The sequence below is a fragment of the Ixodes scapularis genome, unplaced genomic scaffold, assembly GCF_016920785.2.
Source record: "Ixodes scapularis isolate PalLabHiFi unplaced genomic scaffold, ASM1692078v2 ptg001953l_1___fragment_1__unscaffolded, whole genome shotgun sequence".
Lineage (NCBI taxonomy): Eukaryota > Metazoa > Arthropoda > Arachnida > Ixodida > Ixodidae > Ixodes > Ixodes scapularis.
The window spans coordinates 475,001-486,127 of NW_024610218.1; the positions used below are offsets into that span (position 1 = coordinate 475,001).

General features: G+C 54.1%; 2 non-coding genes across 2 annotated transcripts; both read right to left on the reverse strand.

Moving 5' to 3' along the window:
- Window positions 1-6,309: 6,309 nt before the first annotated feature.
- Window positions 6,310-6,462, reverse strand: LOC115330074. The gene has a single exon (XR_003920210.1). It is a non-coding gene; the product is annotated as a 5.8S ribosomal RNA (ribosomal RNA).
- Window positions 6,463-6,903: 441 nt separating this feature from the next.
- On the reverse strand, window positions 6,904-8,719 carry LOC120844683. Its single transcript, XR_005716463.1, has one exon. It is a non-coding gene; the product is annotated as a small subunit ribosomal RNA (ribosomal RNA).
- Window positions 8,720-11,127: the final 2,408 nt, after the last annotated feature.

The following is an 11,127-nucleotide window of genomic DNA, read 5'->3' on the forward strand; positions in this document are numbered from 1 at the left end:
GTCGCCCTGTCGAACCCCGGTGGTTGGCTGAACCCTCTGATCCTCCCCCTCAAACTGCAGGGTAGTGTGGGAGGTTGAGTAAAGTTCTCTGAGGTAGGCCAAGAAGCTGTCATCAAAGCCAGCCCGCAGAGCACCACGAAGGATGGCTTCCGTTGAGACGCGATCGAACGCCTTGGCCATGTCGATGCTTGCGAGATAGAGGGGACGGAGCTTTTGACGGGCCTCGTTGAGTGCAGTGGACAGCAGCAGCACATTCTCTGCGCATCCGTCAACAGGCTGGAACGCGCGCTGCCTGAAGTCCAGTGCTGCGGCTGCTGTTGCTCTCTTGGCCAGGATCCGGTGGAACAGCCTTTGCACCACAGGGCCAACTGTTATTGGCCGGAAGTCTGAGGGCTCTTGCGCAGGATTTTTCTTGGGGATAAATGTTGTACGGGCACCACGCCAGGAAGGGGGCAGGCGGCGTTGCAGCATCAAGATGTTCAGAAGGACCCGTAATAGCCGCAGCGGGACTGAACGCAGGAGTCTGGCCGAGAAACCGTCGGGACCCGCAGCCGAGTTCCTTGGTGGCAGAGCTGCCCGGATCTCCTGCGCAGATGCTGGCTGGAACACATCGATCCTCTCATCTGGTACTGCAAGTCGGTCCTTCGGGGGGGGCCGGGGGGCGCTCGTCATGAACTCCCGCCATGACTCCAGGAACAGGCGCTTATCTTGCACGTTCACCGCGCTCGGTCCGTCCAAGATTGACCGAGCACAGTCCGCCTGCCGCTTCCGGAAAAGGTCCTGGGTGGTGGCGTACTCCCATCTCTTCCTCTTGCGTCTACTCTCTGGTCGCCGGGTCGTACGAGGTGCCTGCCTTCTTGCAGGAGGTGCTACTTGGAACGCCGCTCGTAGGTAATTGTCCAGCAGGTGCGTCACGTCAACACCACGTAAAGCCTGCTGTGCAACGTCCCATAGTCTGGGGCCCTGGAATGACTGGGGGGCAGCTCGGGAGAGGAGGCTGCGCAGCTCGGCCGAGACTTCTGCGGCGGAGCCCCCCTCCGCTGGGGCCGGCGCCCCGGGATGACGCAATGGGACTCGCGGTCGGCCAGGTGGAGCAGTGGCAGACCGAACACGTCCTCCTTCAGGAGGCAGGGCTGCAGAGGCTTGATCCGCAGGCGCCGTCTTCCCGTCGACGGAGGGCCAGGGCTGGCTCCTTGAAGTCGCCGGCAAGTCGGCGGCGATGGTAACATCGCTTGGGGTTTGAACCGGCCCGGGAGTTTCGAAGGAAGAGCGGGATCGCTGGGGTTGCTGCACCACATGGGTCACAGCACCGCCAGGTGTCACCACATCTCCCTCTCCACTCGCTAGCACAGCTCGTACCCTAGAGGTTTTTGTCTTTCTTGCTTGCTCCGGTCTGCTCGTCGACGACCATGGCCTCTCCGCATCGTCCATCAGGTCCTCCCCAGGCTCGGATCCAGGGACGAGACCATCTCCAGGTTGGAAGTGGCGTTCGGTGTGATGCCTTGCAGCACGGGGCCCCGCACCAAGAGCGGGGGGACGACCGGACAATGGAGATCCGGAAGAGCAGCCCGTCTTGGACCGCTTAGGCCGAGCTCCCATGGCCACATTGTCAGGATCACCAGGACTGCCGGACGGCTCCACCGAAGAGAAGTCATTCTCCGGCGATGAGTTCTGCACCGCGCTGGAAGACTCCAGACGTGGCACCCTTGGACGCAGCAACCTGGAAGACTCTGGACACGGCACCCCCGGACGCAGCTCACTGGAAGACGACTGGTGTTGGGCTCCCCTGGCATCCTCCTCCAGCAGGTCACTGGTGGTAGCACACTGACTCGCCCTCAGCGAGGCCACGAGGTCTCGGTAAGTCTGTTGCTTCCGATGGGACTTGATGGATTCGAGAGAGCGTGAGGGAAAGAAGGAGCAGAGAACTTGGTTGATGTTGTAAACCGCTGTTCCGATCTGAGCTTCTCTACTCGCGAGGAGGTAAGTTTCCTCGTCGTTCCACCTTGGCTTAACTCTTTCCACGTTAATTTCCTCGTTGTACATTTCAGCATGGGCATGTCGCTGATGCAGCGACAGGCCACGTACACTGTTGAAGGCTCTCGAACACTGAGGGCATATGCTGAATGTAGACCGATTATTGGGTGCGTTAGAGTCACCCACAGCCACCGAAGAGAGCGAGAAACCATCCCCACCATTTGACTCCTGCACACTAGGTGTGCAGGCACCCCCACTATCCGGAAGGGGAGAGAGACGAAGAGAAGGAGAAGACGTTGCAGAGGTAGAGGGAAACAGAGTGTCCTGCGTAGGCGTCGCGCACTTGGTACCGTCGATACCCGTGTCCTGACGTCCAACACTGGCACTTGCACAAAGGTCACTTCTTGAAGCATTGTCACTGTCACAAGGCACACCGAGAAGTCCGTCTTGTGGACCATGCTGCTTGAGTGAAGCGTGGACCCTGAGACCACGAACGGATGCGAACTTCCTCGCGCATCCGGTGCAGCCAAACCAAAGCTGCACGGGCACATCCGACCCACCGCCACCTTCGTCTGGGGCGACCGCCGAAGCCTGACTTGGAGCGCCCGCCTCGCGGCGGGCACGTGGATTTGTTTTCTTTTGATTTTTCAGGCCAAGTTATTTCGGGCGAAGGGGTTGGCAAACCCCAACACCCACAGTTTCTGGGGGCCGCCCAGATTGCGATGTAACGCAGACGAGCGATAGGATGACAATCCTTACACTCTAGTACACGCAAAGGGTACTACCAGAGCTCTCGTTGCAGAGAAGCAGCCAGGGTATTGCATCCCTTTCATCGGCGTACTCCACTGGCAGCGGACACCACGAGCAGGTGAGAGTTGGATTTCTGTGCAAGCAAGCAACTACGACGTCTCACCCCGAGGGGACGGCATGCAGGCCGACCCGACAAGAGAGTCATAGTTACTCCCGCCGTTTACCCGCGCTTTGATGAATCTCTTCACGTTGACATTCAGAGCACTGGGCAGAAATCACATTGCGTCAACACCGACCAGCGGCCATCGCAATGCTTTGTTTTAATTAGACAGTCGGATTCCCCCGGTCCGTGCCAGTTCTGAGTTGACTGTTTTTTGCCGGCCGAAGCATAGCACTTTGGGCACGAAGCCCTCGGACGCCGCGCAGCTGAGGCTTTCCACAGGAAGGTCCCGACGCTGGTCCGGGCTTGGCCGCGCCGCGTCAACGGCGAGCCCCGCCCAGTCCCGGTGCAGTGCCGTTCCTGCTTCAGGTCCCCAGCCCGACCGGCTGAGTCCTCAGAGCCAATCCTTATCCCAAGGTTACGGATCCGTCTTGCCGACTTCCCTTACCTACATTGGTCCATCGACTAGAGGCTGTTCACCTTGGAGACCTGCTGCGGATGTGGGTACGGTCCGGCACGAAAATCACACTCCCTCACTCGGATTTTCAAGGGCCGACGCGAGCGCACCGGACAGCGCAAGAACCGCACTGCTCTACGGAGCCACCATCCCTATCTCGGGGCGAACCCATTCCAGGGACTCGATCTCCTTACAGAGAAAAGAAAACTCTTCCCGGGGCTCGCATCGGCGTCTCCGAGCTGGTTTGCGTTACCGCACTGGGCCCCGAAGGACCAATCTCCGTGTCCGGGTTCGGGATTATTAACCCGATTTCCTTTCGGTCACTGCGGGGCTCTCTCCACTGCAAAAAAGTGCTCCCGCTTCGGAAAGAACTTCTCCTTTCCCTTAGGACCGACTGACCCATGTTCAACTGCTGTTCACATGGAACCCTTCTCCACTTCAGTCCTCAAGGTTCTCACTTGAGTATTTTCTACTACCACCAAGATCTGCACCAGCGGCGGCTCCAGGCGGGCTTACGCCCGACACCTTCAACGCTCACCGCAGCGGCCCTCCTACTCGCTGCAGCTTAGCACCCCCTTGTTTGCGTGCATCTGCCGGCAGCGGCCGGGGATAGGCTCGACACTAGAGCGCCATTCATTTTCGGGGCTAGTTGCTTCGGCAGGCGAGTTGTTACACACTCCATAGCGGGTTCCGACTTCCATGGCCACCGTCCTGCTGTCTTAGGCAACCAACACCCTTCATGGGATCTCATGAGCGTCCCGCATCGGGCGCCTTACCCCGGCGTTTGGTTCATCCCACAGCGCCAGTTCTGCTTACCAAAAGTGGCCCACTTGGCACTCTCATCGCTTCCGGAGGCCTCAGACCAGAAGGCCTCCTACACACCCATTGAAAGTTTGAGAATAGGTTGAGGTCGTTTCGACCCCAATGCCTCTAATCATTCGCTTTACCAGGTGTGACTGGTCTCGGCAACAAGCGCCAGCTATCCTGAGGGAAACTTGGGAGGGAACCAGCTACTAGATGGTTCGATTAGTCTTTCGCCCCTATACCTGGGTCGGACGATCGATTTGCACGTCAGAAGCGCTTCGGACCTCCACCAGAGTTTCCTCTGGCCTCGTCCTGCCCGGGCATAGTTCACCATCTTTCGGGTGCCAACGTGTGCGCTCTAGCGCCGCCCCCACGACGTGAGCGTGTGGGGCGGGCCGTTGCTGCTCCCTTCATCGGACCCCTGGGCGGCCCGGGATCGCAACTCGGCACGGCACGAGGCCGCGCCTTCACTTTTCATTGCGCCTCTGGGTTTTGAGGGACCCATTGACTCGCGCACATGTTAGACTCCTTGGTCCGTGTTTCAAGACGGGTCGGGTGGGTTACCGACCTACTCGCCGCCAACCATGACGACCCTCCGCGGAAAGAACCCGCCTCGCCGGTTCCGAGCCCCAAACACCGAACGTCAGGCGAATACCTGGCGTAAGGCAGGCGACCCGTTGACCCAGCCGTGTTTCCCGCTCCGCATTCCGGAGGGCATCGTTTCGGGCCTCCCCGAAGGGAGTAGCCCATGAGGCCTGGGCAGGGTGACGTACTCGATTACCGGCCAGGTATAACTCCCACGACAGCCAAACAAGGGCCGTCGCCGGTCACCTCCAGCGGCCTGACTCAAAGTCGTTCTTGAAAGGGTTACCCGTGCCCGTCGCGGCGTCCTACCGACGGTGGAAAATGCGTTCCGGAGTGCGCGGCACCGCGCGGGCAGCCGGAACGGGCCCCCCCGACAAGGAGAGCCCGTAAACCAAGACGCTGACACCGCTCCACGTCACAGCGAAACTGAATCCCACCGCCCTCGAGCTTCGAGGGCCCACCCGTTTTACTCTAAGCGGTTTCACGTACTCTTGAACTCTCTCTTCAAAGTTCTTTTCAACTTTCCCTCACGGTACTTGTGAACTATCGGTCTCTCGGACGTATTTAGCCTTAGATGGAGTTTACCACCCAATTAGGGCTGCACTCTCAAGCAACCCGACTCACGGGAGGTTCCATCCCGAGAGAGCAGTGGCGGAGACGGGCCTGGCACCCACTCTGGGTCAAGCCCCTGTCAGGGGGACTTGCACCACCGCAAAACTCTCGGGAACGTTACCTCCCATACACCACATTTCCCGATCGCCGGCAAGGACGAGGGATTCGGTGCTGGGCTAGGTCCCGTTTCGCTCGCCGCTACTAAGGGAATCCCTGTTGGTTTCTTTTCCTCCGCTTAGTGATATGCTTAAATTCAGCGGGTTGTCTCGCCTGATGTGAGGTCGACAATTCATTTTGTGCGCTTTCCAACAAAAACTTCGCCTCCTTACCACATGTCAAAAACACAAAAGGATGGCGAACTAACAGTTGTTGTACACACGCTTTGCATCGCTTTCGATTCGACAAAAAAGAAAGCGCGCAATCCAACGGCATTCCCCTACTGGATGGCTCCAGTATTCATCGGGGACGCGAAGGTCTTAGACTGACGGAAGGCTACGACGCAAAAAACTTTCCTCCCAGAAGCGTTTTCTTTTTTTTTTTGTGCAAATCAACGCCACGAGATTTACATTTGCCGACGCCGCGTTTCAACGCGCCAACGCCAACTCCGTCCCACGGTTTTTCCACTCGAACAACATCCACGCCAAAGAAAACAGAATCGATCGAAAAGAAACCGTTTCAAATCTCCGTTTCTAACGCACCGACGTCACAGCGCCGTTCAACGTGCGAAAGATTTTCTTGGTACGGGATTTTCCACAAACGGTATCCATCGAGTTTCGTTTTCCCATGCAGTGTTCGATAAAAACTCGTAGGAGGAGGAGGACTGGTTAAGCGCACGCGTGCAATCGCACCACTCGTGCATTTGCTCAAAGAAAACGCAACGCACGAAAGCATAAAACTGCGTGCTGCCCACGATCCGACACAGTCAAAACGAGGTAGAAAACAAATTCTCCTCTCTTGATATATGATCCGACCCTCACACAGACGAAGCCACGGGAAGGCCCGAGGCCGCAATGTGCGTTCAAAGAGTAAGTGCTCAGTGTGTCCTGCAATTCACACCAAGTCTCGCAGCTGGCTGCGTTCTTCATCGACCCGAGAACCGAGTGATCCACCGCTTAGAGTCGTGTCAATGTTTTTGGATTTTTCAATCAGTACGACAAAACACAAGTTGTTGTTTTTTTTCGCGCCCGGCACATCCCGTGCCATCTCGAAAGCGCAAAAAAAGGCCTCTTCTCAAACGCCCCTTCGTTAATCAAAACAAAAGGGCGATCCTCGAGAAGAGACGAAAAAGGGGGCGATGCGCCTTTTGTAACCCGCGGATTGTCCCGGTGCACTTGAAATCTCCTCTCAATCGAGGCAGCAGAGGGCTCCCGCTGGGCGCATCATCGAAAGGAACGGAGGCCACCCAAAGAAAAAGGCACATCCGAACCACAGTTGTTTTTTTTTTTTTGTGCCGTCCCGACGGCATCCAAGCTTGGTCGGGATCGGCGCCAGATAACTTCGCACATCGAGTCCATTCCCCGTACAAGAGGAAGAAGCCAAAACAATGCCAAATAACATCCGGTAATGATCCTTCCGCAGGTTCACCTACGGAAACCTTGTTACGACTTTTACTTCCTCTAAATGATCAAGTTTGGTCATCTTTCCAACACACCGGCGCAACCGAAAGGCCGCTCCGGGTATCGGTCCGAAGACCTCACTAAATCATTCAATCGGTAGTAGCGACGGGCGGTGTGTACAAAGGGCAGGGACGTAATCAACGCGAGCTTATGACTCGCGCTTACTGGGAATTCCTCGTTCAAGGGGAACAATTGCAAGCCCCTATCCCAATCACGAAGGAGGTTCCACGGGTTACCCAGTCTTTACAGACAGGGATAAAAACACGCTGCTTCCTTCAGTGTAGCGCGCGTGCGGCCCCGGACATCTAAATGCATCACAGACCTGTTATTGCTCTGTTTCGTGCGGCTAGGAGCCGCTTGTCCCTCTAAGAAGGGTGCAAGGTGCAGAGAACCACGCACCTATTTAATAGGCTAGAGTCTCGTTCGTTATCGGAATTAACCAGACAAATCGCTCCACCAACTAAGAACGGCCATGCACCACCATCCACCGAATCAAGAAAGAGCTCTCAATCTGTCAATCCTCCCAGTGTCCGGGCCGGGTAAGTTTTCCCGTGTTGAGTCAAATTAAGCCGCAGGCTCCACTCCTGGTGGTGCCCTTCCGTCAATTCCTTTAAGTTTCAGCTTTGCAACCATACTTCCCCCGGAACCCAAATACTTTGGTTTCCCGGAAGCTGCCCGCCGAGTCATTTGAGTAACTCAGGCGGATCGCTGGTTGGCATCGTTTATGGTTAGAACTAGGGCGGTATCTGATCGCCTTCGAACCTCTAACTTTCGTTCTTGATCAATGAAAACATTCTTGGCAAATGCTTTCGCAGTAGTTCGTCTTGCGACGGTCCAAGAATTTCACCTCTAGCGCCGCAATACGAATGCCCCCGTCTGTCCCTCTTAATCATTATCCTGTATTCCAAAAACCAACAGAACAGAAACAGGATCTTGTTCTATTATTCCATGCACTGTTATTCAGGCGAATCGCCTGCGTTGAGCACTCTAATTTTTTCAAAGTAAACGCGCCGGCCAAAGCAAGGCACCTGATGAAGGGAACCAAGCCACGACAGGCATGATGTTCAGCACGGGCCGTAACGTGGTGTCCACGCACTTCCCGCCTGTAACTGAGATCCAACTACGAGCTTTTTAACCGCAGCAACTTTAGTATACGCTATTGGAGCTGGAATTACCGCGGCTGCTGGCACCAGACTTGCCCTCCAATGGATCCTCGTTAAAGGATTTAGAGTGTACTCATTTCAATTACGGGGCCTCAAAAGAGTCCCGTATTGTTATTTTTCGTCACTACCTCCCCGTGCCGGGAGTGGGTAATTTGCGCGCCTGCTGCCTTCCTTGGATGTGGTAGCCGTTTCTCAGGCTCCCTCTCCGGAATCGAACCCTGATTCTCCGTTACCCGTAACAACCATGGTAGGCGCATAACCTACCATCGACAGTTGATAAGGCAGACACTTGAAAGAAACGTCGCCGGCTCGTGGCCGTGCGATCAGCACAAAGTTATCCAGAGTCACCACACAAAACGGACCGAAGCCCGATTGATCTTGGTCTAATAAAAGCACCCGTCGCCCCGAGGGGCTTCGGGCTCACTGCATGTATTAGCTCTAGAATTGCCACAGTTATCCAAGTAGGAAGAAACGATCTAAGGAACCATAACTGATTTAATGAGCCATTCGCGGTTTCGCCTTGTTTCGGCATGTACTTAGACATGCATGGCTTAATCTTTGAGACAAGCATATGACTACTGGCAGGATCAACCAGGTAATCTTTTCGTGGTGGGTCGCCCAAAACCCTACCAACGCGCGGACGCGGGGCCATCGTCAGGCGCCCCTTACGAACCGCAAACACACACAACGCTTAGGAATTACTTCCAAATCCAAGAAGAAATGAAGCACGTTCGAGCGCGCAGCCGGAATATCCCCGACCGAGGTCGGTACCGACGCGGAAAGAAGCGCAAAAATTTCTTTCTCGTCGTAGCAACAGAAAGTCGTACGCCAAAAAAATCATTGACGACGCCTTCGCAGCGTTGCCGAGCTTTCAGGTCCCGTGAGGACGCGAGGACGCACCCCGGCCTTCGGTCAGAACGCACTCGTCATTTCACACCGTTCGGTTAGCGCGGACGCTCCGAAACACCCTCCTCTCGCATTCGTTTTCAAGACACAGGTGCACCCGAGAACCGACCCCAACGGCAGACGCCAGAGATCGCAGGTACCTTGCTGTAACGACCATGCGGCGGAGGCAGCGGCCGAGACGGCGACGAAAGGCGTCGGCGACGTCGTCAGACGCCGCTCGCACCAATCGAACGCTCGACAGACCCCACCTCCACATAATAGCACCGATAAGTATAAAGAAGATCCTTCAAGAGCATTCTGTACATAGTTTGTGGTTATCAGTTTCGGTGACTGACTGACTGACTTACTGACTTACTGTCTCTCACTTATGTGGCTCCTCGTTATTCAGTATCATTTTTTTGTCCTTCTTTCTTTCTTATCTTTTCCCCTCTCTCTCTCCTTATATATATATATATATATGTATGTATGTATGTTTGTGTGTATATATATATATATAAATGTTCTTTTTTTCCTGTCTGCCTCTATATATACATACATACGTACATACATCCTACCCCTATAAAAAAAATTATTTCTCGCTTTTTATTAAAAACGTGCTGACCCCTGCTTGACTCTGATTACTTCTTTTCGACTTTCAGTTCATGTTAACATGGTCAACAGAACGTTTATCGACTTTGTTATTACAAAGTAAACCAATATTTACACGGGGCGTTTCATGCGTTTTGAATTGTGTCAGAGCCGAACAATGAGCGCTATAGCAAGTGAGGTTGTCACTGCTTTTAATCCGAATGCTCGCGGTATCGCGCGTGTTTACGGCAGGCTTCATAATAGGCAATTTTCTTTCTTTACAATACTCTTCTTTGCTCACTTCATTGTTTCTACCATTGGTTTCGTTTGGAAGGCCCCGCCACTTAGTTTCCGACAAAGTCCTCTCAAGGAACGAAGTTAGAAGCACGGGATTAACAAAAGAAAAAGATGCGTGTTTTCTAGCGGTTACCCGTGTCGCTTTGCGACACGGGCTTTCTGGCGCTTTCAACTGGGCGAGAGCCGAACACTGTACACTACTGCACTTGCGACGGGCAGCGCTTTCAAACGGAATACTGGAAATCTCGCTTACTTTTCTGGCAAGTTTGATAGGAGACAAATATTATTCTTTTCACGCGAATTGTTCGCTCTATTTCTAATCTCTCTCTTCCGTGTCCTTGGCATGGAACGCCCGCTTCGTCTCCCACAAAGTACTTCCGAGGAATCAAGTGCAAAACACGCGACTTTAAAATGTGCGTGTTTTCTAGCGGTTACCCGTGTCGCGAGGCGACACGGGCTTTCTGGCGCTTTCAACTGGGCGAGAGCCGAACACTGTACACTACTGCACTTGCGACGGGCAGCGCTTTCAAACGGAATACTGGAAATCTCGCTTACTTTTCTGGCAATTTTGATAGGAGACAAATATTATTCTTTTCACGCGAATTGTTCGCTCTATTTCTAATCTCTCTCTTCCGTGTCCTTGGCATGGAACGCCCGCTTCGTCTCCCACAAAGTACTTCCGAGGAATCAAGTGCAAAACACGCGACTTTAAAATGTGCGTGTTTTCTAGCGGTTACCCGTGTCGCGAGGCGACACGGGCTTTCTGGCGCTTTCAACTGGGCGAGAGCCGAACACTGTACACTACTGCACTTGCCATGGACAACGCTTTCAAACGGAATACTGGAGATGTCGTGTGCTTTACTGCCAAGCTCAATAAGAGACGAATTTCTTTCTTTTCACGGGAATTATTTCCTCTATTTCTAATCTCGCTCTTTCGTTTCATCGGGAAGGAACGCGCGCTTAGTTAGCCGCAAAGCAGTCTGAATTAATCACGTCCAAAGTACAGAATTTTACAATATATAGTGTTTTTACCGGTTGACCGCGTCAGAAAGCGTACCTTTCCGACGAGGTCTGTGTCGCTTTGACGTGAGCGGGAGCAACGCGATTTGGGCTAGTGCACGCGAGATTGGCAGCGCTTCCAATTCCAGTACTGTAGATATTGCGTGCATTTTTTACGCGCTTGAGGATGTGGGATTTTCTTTCTTGTGACGTGACCCGTTTGTCAAATTGTGTCTC